We start from the raw sequence: 9,901 nt of genomic DNA on the forward strand, positions 1-9,901 counted from the left end.
TTTCAGTAATCCTTTCTATGAAGTATTTTCTTATGATGTATGAACAACTTAATACTGAAGTACTAGGAGAAGGTATCTAAGCTTAGTTTTAGTTATGATCCTTGACGTCAGGATCCGGGTTAGTTATACGCATGTATGTCAAGTATAAAGGTGTAGGATGGAGGGCTGAGCAATAGGGTATTTCCCTCAAAAGAAGATCAGCATGGAGGGCTGAACAAAAGGGTCTCTCCTTTATATGATGATCAGTTGTAAGGTGATAGGAAAAGGGTCCACACATTAGCGTAGGTTATGTTTGGGATTTGAGCAAAAGGATCTCTCTCTCAACTAAGAATTTATTTAAATATATTTTCAGGTATGATATGTTTTAAAAGGTCTTATGTAAAGCCCAGGTTTATGGTTGGAAATTGAAAAAAGGAGTTCTCTCTCAACTGAGGTTCAGATTAGCTATGTTTTTTTTTTAAAATGTTATATTTTTTTTATACATATATGTTGCTTGGCCAATATTCAGTTATCAGTATTCAGTTACCCGTTTTCAGTTTAAGCATGAGATTTATGTTTTAATTTAGTCACTCATTGGGCTAGTAACTCACCCTGTTTTTAAATGTTTTCCCCCCTAGGTAGCAGTCATCTCCCTAGAAGATAACTGCGCTGCTATGTTGGCACTCAAAGACTCCGACTCAAATTAACTTGTAGGTGTTGGCTCTGTTAATGTCTGTACACATGTTTTGGTCAGATAGGGACTAGTTTAGTATATTGAGGCCCATTGAGACTTGGGTTGCATATTGTTGTAATTGTAAAACCATATTGATGTTAAAAGTGTTAAAAGTTTTAGTTGCTTAATGAATGTATGACTATATCTAGGGTTTCCTAAACAGGTTAAACCAGCCAGGCAGTAAGTGTTCAAAAAAGTTGGTAACTGTTGCTGTCACATTCTCTTCAAGGTTGAGAGGGTAATTTAGAAGGGGGTGTGACAGTACCTTTAAACTTGATAAAAAATTAACTTCTCATAGGTTCAAGCTTAAGTCCAACCATGTGGGAGCAAATACTATACATCCAAAATCATTTGGGTGTGTATCATCGTTGAAGATCATCATTGAAGATCATCAATTTTCCAAGAAACACATTGGAGTGAGAATTTTTTCAAATAGTAATTCCATTTCTAGCTAGTCTATTCCCATGACGATCACCAAAATTTATTACATGTGAGTAAATACTATCTTAGATAAAAGTTACTAGCATTGGAGAATATATGCTATCATATCAAAATGGTATTGCTTTTTCGTTTTCTTTTTCCTACTGAATTTATCTTAACAATTTTGTTTTGTCTAGAAAGAAGTAAGTAATGGGGAATTTCAATGGTTACCAAAAAAAAAAAAAAATTTACGTATGATTTTTTAGATTTTGTACGTGTAACAAAAAATGTGATTTTCGTTTTTTTTTCCCTTTCATTATTCTAGTTTGACCCTCGTTGGTGCATCAATAGGTATAACGATAGTGGATATGATATATTTAGTGGTGGATTTATAACTTCACATTAGGGGCGCAAATTTATAAAATTTATAAGAAGTTAGAAGTTTTAGCCAATGAGTTTTTAGATTCATATCTATGTATAGTCTTTGAACTTTTAAAAATGTCTAATAGGCCATTGAATTATCAATTTTTTGTCTAATACACTTTTAAACTTGATTTTCTTTATCCAGTAAGTCATTTCTTTGGTTGTATATCCAATAATTCTTTTACATTAACAAAATTATTAAAAATTAAATGTTGTAATTAAGGTTTAAACATTGATGTTGATGAAAATATTGAGGTCCCGATTTTATGAAAATATTAATATCGAGGGAAATTCCAATAAACTTTATGGAAATTGATGAGAATATTGTTATAATTAGTTAATAAAACTTTAATTGTGGCTGAATTAGACCATTATTGACCATTTTCAATTATCATTTCTATAACGTAAAACGACATTTAGATGTATAGTGTAAAATATATATGTAAATGTCTATGCGAGAGCAAAAATTTAAAAAGAAAATGAAAAAATAAGTACAAAACAATATCAAATATTGACAATTAATTAATTAATTAAAGACATGAAATATTTATATACAAAATGACTATAAATTGATAATTATAAAATGAAGTGGATACATAAACAAAAATCATAGCATTAAACTTACATAACATAACATAACATAATAACGATATAAAAATCATAATATTATGTTTGCACGAGATTTCAATAGAAATTTATTTCGTGGAACTTGTATTAATTTTGTGGAAAGTGAGTACAATCTCTAATACATAATATTTTGATGCTTTCAAAATAAACTATAGTCTTCAAGCTGATTGATCTTCTCGAATGATCGGGGCTTGTTGATCTTCTTGGATGATTTGCCTTTGAGCTTGTTGATCTTTTTGGAGATCGGTCTTTGGGCTTGATGATCTTCTTGGACGATTGGCTTTTGGGCTTGTTGATCTTCTTGGATGATCGGTCTTTGAGCTTGTTGATCTTCTTGGATNGATGCTTTTAAAATAAACTTTAATCTTTAAGCTGGTCGATCTTCTTGGATGATCTACCTCTGGACTTGTTGATCTTCTTGGACGATTGGCTTTTGGGCTTGTTGATCTTCTTGGATGATCGGTCTTTGAGCTTGTTGATCTTCTTGGATGATCGACCTTTGGGCTTATTGATCTTCTTAAATGATCGACCTTTGGGCTTGTTGATCTTCTTGGATGATCGGCCTTTAGGCTTGTTGTTGAACGATCGACCTTTGAGCTTGTCGATCTTCTTGGATGATCAGTGCTCGCATGAAGCTTTCGGAGAAACTTGTTTCGTGGAGTTGAACTTGAGTTGGTGTTGAAGTTGATGTTGATTTGATGCGATGTGGTTCGATCTCTAGTACTTGATCCTCTGATTCTCTCTCAGTTGAATGCGTACGCTTGATGTATAGAAGCGGGGCATGTGAATGTTCTTGAGCTTCGAGTCTTGGAAGAATGCATGTATCTTTAAAAGACTTCAGTCTTCAAGCGTGGTCAGATTGCTTATATCTTCAAAGGACTTCGGTCTTCAGAACTTTGATATGTCTTCTGATCTTCAGGGCTTTAGTGTTTTCTGATCTTCAGAGCTTTGATATGTCTTCTGATCTTCAGAGCTTTAGTGTCTTCTGATCTTAAAAGCTTTGGAGGAGTTATGTTCTTCAGATCCTTTGAGCTTTATACTTCAAATCTTCAGAGAGATTTTGCCTTCATTTCTTCCCCCTCCCCCCCAAATGAAAAGATAATGTCTCTATTTATAGAGGTTTCTCATGAGCCTTACATGGGTTTGGACCTAATTACTTTTTTGAGCCAAAATTGCCGAAATTTCTCATTCAACACATTAAATATAAAAGGGCATACAAAAAGTATAACATTAAGTATAACACATTACAGAAAAGAAAGAAGAAAAAGAAACCTCTACAATAAGATAGAGTTTGAGAGAAAATGGGAGGAATATTAAAGAACTCACGTCAATTCAAGTTTGAGGTGAAATGATATGAAAATTCGATGAAAATTTTTAAATGAAGTTAAAAATAAATATATGTTATTTTTCTCAAATTTTATTTCTTTGAAAACGAAAGCTTTGGATAGTAAAAAAAACAAAACTCACACCAATTCAATTTTGAGGTGAAATAATGTGAAAATTCAATGGAAAATATTTGAATAAAGCTAAAAATAAATATATGTTACTTTTCTCAATTTTTATTTTTTGAAAATGAAAGTTTTTGGATAGTAAAAAAAAAATAAAACTCACATCAATTCAATTTTGAGGTGAAATGATGTTAAAGTTTAATGAAAAAAATGAAATTAAAAAAATACATATATAGTTTCTTGAAAATAAAATTTTTATGTTAAAAGTGCTATTGAACTAGCATAGCTAATTGTTAAATTTTAAACAAAAACTCCAAATTTTGTTGAAAATTTTGAAATTTAAAAAAATTGAAAAAAAAAAATCAAAATTCATTTCAACCGAAAATTTCAACTATGGTTATCATAGATATAAATTTTAATTTTGCATCCACCAGGTATCATTTGACATTATCAAAAATTAATGCAGCTATTAGCTATAGGATTGGTAACGGGGCTGGGGCGGGGCGGGCGGTGAGGTTCCCTGCCCCCACCCCTATGATTTGAAGGCGGGACAAGGGTGGGGATTCCCGTCGAAGAAATGAGTCCCTGCGGGGATCCATTCCCTGGTTTTTCCTTTTGTTTCCCTATGAGGACTTTTTTTTTTTAAAAAAATTATTTTTCCTAAAATTCTATTTAGTTTGGGCTTGAATAACTTTAGTTGGACTTAGATTGGGCTAAATTAAAACTAGGCTAAATGTGAAAAGTTAAAATACCTATAGTAAATACTAGTATATTTAAGACCTAATCGAGGCGGGTTCGGGGACGGGAATGGGGCGAGGTTATCCTCCCCATCCCCACCCCGTCCTTGGTTCAAAGTGAAGGAACTCTAATTTCAGAGAACCTTTAAGCGGAAGTGGATCGTCCAAATCCTACTATGAATGAATTCATACATTTATAGTTATTCAGAACATATTATGCAACAAAATCAAAATTACAGCATGCTTTGGAAATGAAAAACAATGGATAAGAAATTATACCTTTGAATTTAAGGAACTCTTATCAAAGAGACCAGTAATCGAAAGCAAGACCAAACCTCATTGTGACAGAACATACACATTTACAATCAAACAGTAATAGTTATGCATAAACTCTAAATTATAGTATGCTTTAAAAGGAAAATACTAAGGATCAAGAGAACATACCCTTGAAGAACTTTTTTTCTCGTTCCCTCGATCTAATAGCATGATCGTTCACCAACACGGATGTCACACCTTAGCAATCTCTTCGAACAAGTATAAATACCACCTGACCCTCGAACAGTAAGTAGACACCACCAGAAGGCTACCTTGTATTCTCGTTGTGAGAATCCAGGAGTTGTGGGCTTTGTATGGATCTGGTAAAGGGTAGGAGGAATTGGCAGATCGTGTAGACGATCAAGTAAATGGGAGATGACTAAAGTTTATCGTATAGACTGAGTACTCGATCGTTTAGAAAACAAATGTCTATCATGTAGTAAACTCATGGCACGATTGTTTATGCTCTCAAGCTATCATATACCTATTTCTCTTATGCGTCTGATTGTTAATCGTTTAATGATCGCATTTTTAAAAAATGAAAATTATTTTCATTTTATCCATCAGTTACCATAACTGATCACAACTTCCCACTAAGTTAGTTATTGGGAGAAAAAACTGAAACCAATTATCCTATAATTGATTTAATTACAAATAAATAATATATTCATAACTTATAGTTTTAATATCACATCTCATGCAATATATAAACCATAGTTCTTTTTCTCCCTTATAGCTTTTAATAATAATTCCTCCAATTAATATATCTAATAGATTAAGTCAATTATATCTCATATAATTGATGCAATTTAATTATATCATTTATAACCAAATTTCCTCTTGTTAATTTGAATACTTCAAACAAACCCAAAAATTGATTCTCAACAGGAATCCATTGAATTACCAAGGGGACCTTATGGACCTGTAGCTTGAAGCTCCAACGGTATGTGAGTAATTCACTAAACTCTTTAATCACGATATCCACCATCCATTAACTTTTGGGCATTCCACTAAAGACCGACAGCTGCACTCTTTGCGCTACAGATATATTTCTATGTCCATTGGATATAACCAATCAACAGTACGATGATCCTTCACAAATCGCTCGTAAGTACAGTCGGGCCAATTTACTGCTTTGCCACTATAATTATATCTAACTTCTTAAGTACCACCGATTCCTCTAATGAACAATACATCATAGTCCTACTATGAGTAAATCCTTCTCAGGCTAAGAGAAGGTGTGACATCATATTGTTCAAGCCTCAGAATCAACCCTTAAGGGAGCAATTTATCTACTTATCCCTGAATCGGGGAAGGAGTGAGTTACGTCTTGTGTAGCTAAGTACCCAACTCCCCAATCAGACGAATCCCCAAAGTAGTAGGTTTGAGTCGGCAATCTGGTCACTCACATCTCATACAAATCAAAGGACCACCCGCATAGGCAGGAGTTCCCAACTCACTCAGAATTAAGGTCATGTTACCTATAGTCATCCTAGTGCAATGAAAGTCTCTGTCATGAACGGTGTTATATAACGAGACTAAACATTTCGTAGTCTAGTCTTATACAAACTCTTTTGTATAGAGCATCCCCGCTCGCATATCTAACACATGAATGGTCAGGATCAAACCACTTGTAGCACTTTACAACACTAGCATCAACAGGATAAGGTCTCCCTCCTTTATCCATATACTACAGACCATTTAGGTTATCACTTAAAGCACGATCCACTTGTATGTCAACACATACATGCTTAAGTTGCAACGATAACCTGAGATCTTAGTTTATTGATTTGTGGTTAATGCAACTAAAATATCTCATATTTCAAAGACTATAGTGAATAAAATATCTCATATTATTACATCACAAAATGTTTGTTCATCAGGTGTTTACAAACTACTGGACCTTACGAAATTTAGGACATCAACTCAACATGAAGAACCTTTCTTCAAGATAATCCCTTAAACTCGCTCACGAACGTAGCGAATAACTCGATCTTCCTCGAACAAGTAGCAACTCGATCCTTGAACGAACCAGACACTACCACTAGATTACCTTGGTATTCTCGATATGAGAATCCAGAAGCGGTGTGCTTTGGTTTATTTTGGTAAGAGGAAAGTTTAGCATGGAGGAAGAGGATGACTGAGTAAACGAAAACACGGTTGTGTAGAAGATGAAGTCTATTACATAGACAATATACTCGATCGTGTAGTCTCTTAAGTGATCGTATAGTAAGACTTTCTTACTCGATTACTAATAATGTCAGTAGTATGTGATTTTGAAATCCAATTTGATTTTTATCCCAAATTTTCCATAAAACAGTATAACTAGCCATAAGGGTGGTTGTGGAGAAAAATAAATTTAATCAAATAATTAATAAATATAAATAAATATGATAACTAATTTATCATATTATATTTATAACCTATAGTTTTAATATTGCATCATATACAATATATAAATCATAGTTATTTTTCTTTATTTATGACATTAAATATAAATCATGTTTATATTAAATTTAATAACTATGAATCTTATTCATAGAAAATATATTTGAATCATATTCAAATATTAGTTCCTCTAATCAAACATTAATGTATCAAATACATAATATCAATTATATCATATACAATTGAATTAATTTAATTATATCATATATAATTGAATTCCCTCTAATTAATTTGAACACATCAAATTAACCCAAAAACTGATTTCAACTTAAATCCATTGAGCTAGGACCTTATGGACCTGTAGCTTGAAGCTCCAACGACACGTGAATAACTGACAAAACTCTTCGTAAGTACTACTGATCCCTCTAATGAATAATAAACCATAGTCCCACTATGACTAAACCCTTCTCGGACCAAGAGAGGGTGTGGTGCCACATTGTTCAAGACCCGGAATCAACCCTTAAGGGAGCAATTTATCTACTTATCCTTGCATCGAGGAAGGAGTGAATTCCATCTTGTGTTGCTGAGTTCTTAGCTCCACAACCAGACGAATCCCCAAAATGGTAGGCTTTTTGAGCGGCGATTTAACCACTCTCACCAATGTAAATCAAAAAACCGCCCTCATAAGTAGGAGTTCACAACTCACTCAGGATTAAGGTCATGTTACCTATGGTCATCCTAGTGAAATGAAAGTCTCAATTATGAACGACGTTATATAAAGAGACTAAACATTTTGTGGTCTAGTCTTATACAAAATCCTTTCTATAGAATATCCCGCTTGCATGTCTAATACATGAATGATCAGGATTAAATCATTTGTAGCACTTTGCAACATTTGTAATATCTACAAAGCGAGCCATATTCGTAGTGCCACCAGGATAAGGTAACCAGCCTTATCCATATACTATAGACCATTTAGGTTATCACTTAAAGCACGATCCACTTGTATGTCTCCACATATATGTTTAAGTTACAACGATAATCATGGATCTTAGTTTATTTGTTTGTGGTTAATGCAACTAAAATATCAAATATTTCATAGACAATGTGAATAAAATATCCATATATTATAAATCACAGAATATTTATTCATACAAGTGTTTACAAACTACATGACCCTATAAGATTTAGGGTTTCAACCCCAATACGGGGACCCTTGACCCCATCCCACCCCGATCCGTGCGGGATCTCGCGGGAACCCGACCCCGCGAAAAATTTTGCCAACCCTAATTAGCTACAAATATGAAAATTGAAGGTTTAGTTAGACATAAAATTGAGACGTATATAATAAGACAATAATTTTTAAAATTTTTAATGTATCAGACTATGAGATGTAATATTAAAAATTTAGATGCTTATACACAATTTTAAAAATTTAGAGGATGTTTGGAGTAAAAGGTGGAATAGTGAAAAGTAAGAAGTTATGAAGTCTACGGAGTCTACGGAGTTGAACTCCTGGGTCCACAATCCAAGGAGTTGATAAGATATAAAATTGATGTTTTTTTAGTAGTGATCTAGATCCACTAACTTTTTGAGCCAAATAAGGAGTGAAGTTCACAAATTCCTACTTCCCTACTCCTACTTCTCAACTTTTTACCCTCAACACTCCCTTAAAGGACTAAATTTATAATTTAACAAATATAAATATAATTTAAAAAACTTTGATATATAATATTTATTATTATATGAGAAATAATTTTAAATGACAATATTAATTACAAAATTATTATAAACCTATACAAAACAATTCACTTAAATATATAAGAAAAGAATGAAGCTTAGACAAATTTCTCAAACTAAAAGTCTGTTTTTTATACAATAACTCGATACTTAAATATTAAAAAATGTAGGGAGATTTAAAATATATATATATATATATATAACAAAATTTTGATATTCTTTGATAGAGGTTGATAGAAGTCTATCAATGTCTATCAGTGATAGAAATTGATAGAAGTTTATCATTAATAGACACTGATCGTGTCAATTTTTTTTGTACTATTTTTATGAATAGTTGACATTTTTTCTATTTGTGAAAATTTTCAAAAAGGTATATGTGCATACATATGTGAAAAATTAAAATATAATTAAACTTCTCATACCACTTACAAAATAAAATAATCATAATAATAATAAAGAATAAGATTACAATAAAAAATAAAAACTGCCATAATAGGTTTTGAGCAACTTAGGGGTGTTGAACTGATTCGATAATCCGAACTACCCAACTCAAATCATAAAAGTTTGATTGGGTTAGTTTTGTTTTTAGATAGGGTTGGATTGGATTGAAGTTAGTTCTATTTTATTTGGGTTGGGTTGGGTCTCAAGTTAGAGGAAAAAAAATTGGATTGACCCAACGAAACCTAATATATATATTTGTTTAATATGTTTAAAATTGTTACGATGTTTGTCTTTGTTTAAAGCTTATAATAGATATCATGAATATTTAGTATTTAATATTTGAATTTTGTGAGATTTTAGTTATTACTCATGGGTTCTAGATAAATTTAAGTATTTTAAATTAATAAAAAAGTAATAACCCAAAGTTGGGTTGGAGACCTGTTTGGGTTTTTCGAGTAGCCAAACCGACCAACTCGAATTTTTGGGGTGGTCCAAAAAACCTATCAACTCAACCCAACCCATATATACCTCTACTTAGACTAGATAGAAAGAAAAATTGCAAATGTCTGCACGATTACCATAAAACGGAAGGAAAAACTGTCATTTAAAAGGCACGTACCCTGACCCCTGGCTCTTACATGGCTCCACCC

The sequence above is a fragment of the Benincasa hispida genome, chromosome 6 (genome assembly GCF_009727055.1).
Source record: "Benincasa hispida cultivar B227 chromosome 6, ASM972705v1, whole genome shotgun sequence".
Lineage (NCBI taxonomy): Eukaryota > Viridiplantae > Streptophyta > Magnoliopsida > Cucurbitales > Cucurbitaceae > Benincasa > Benincasa hispida.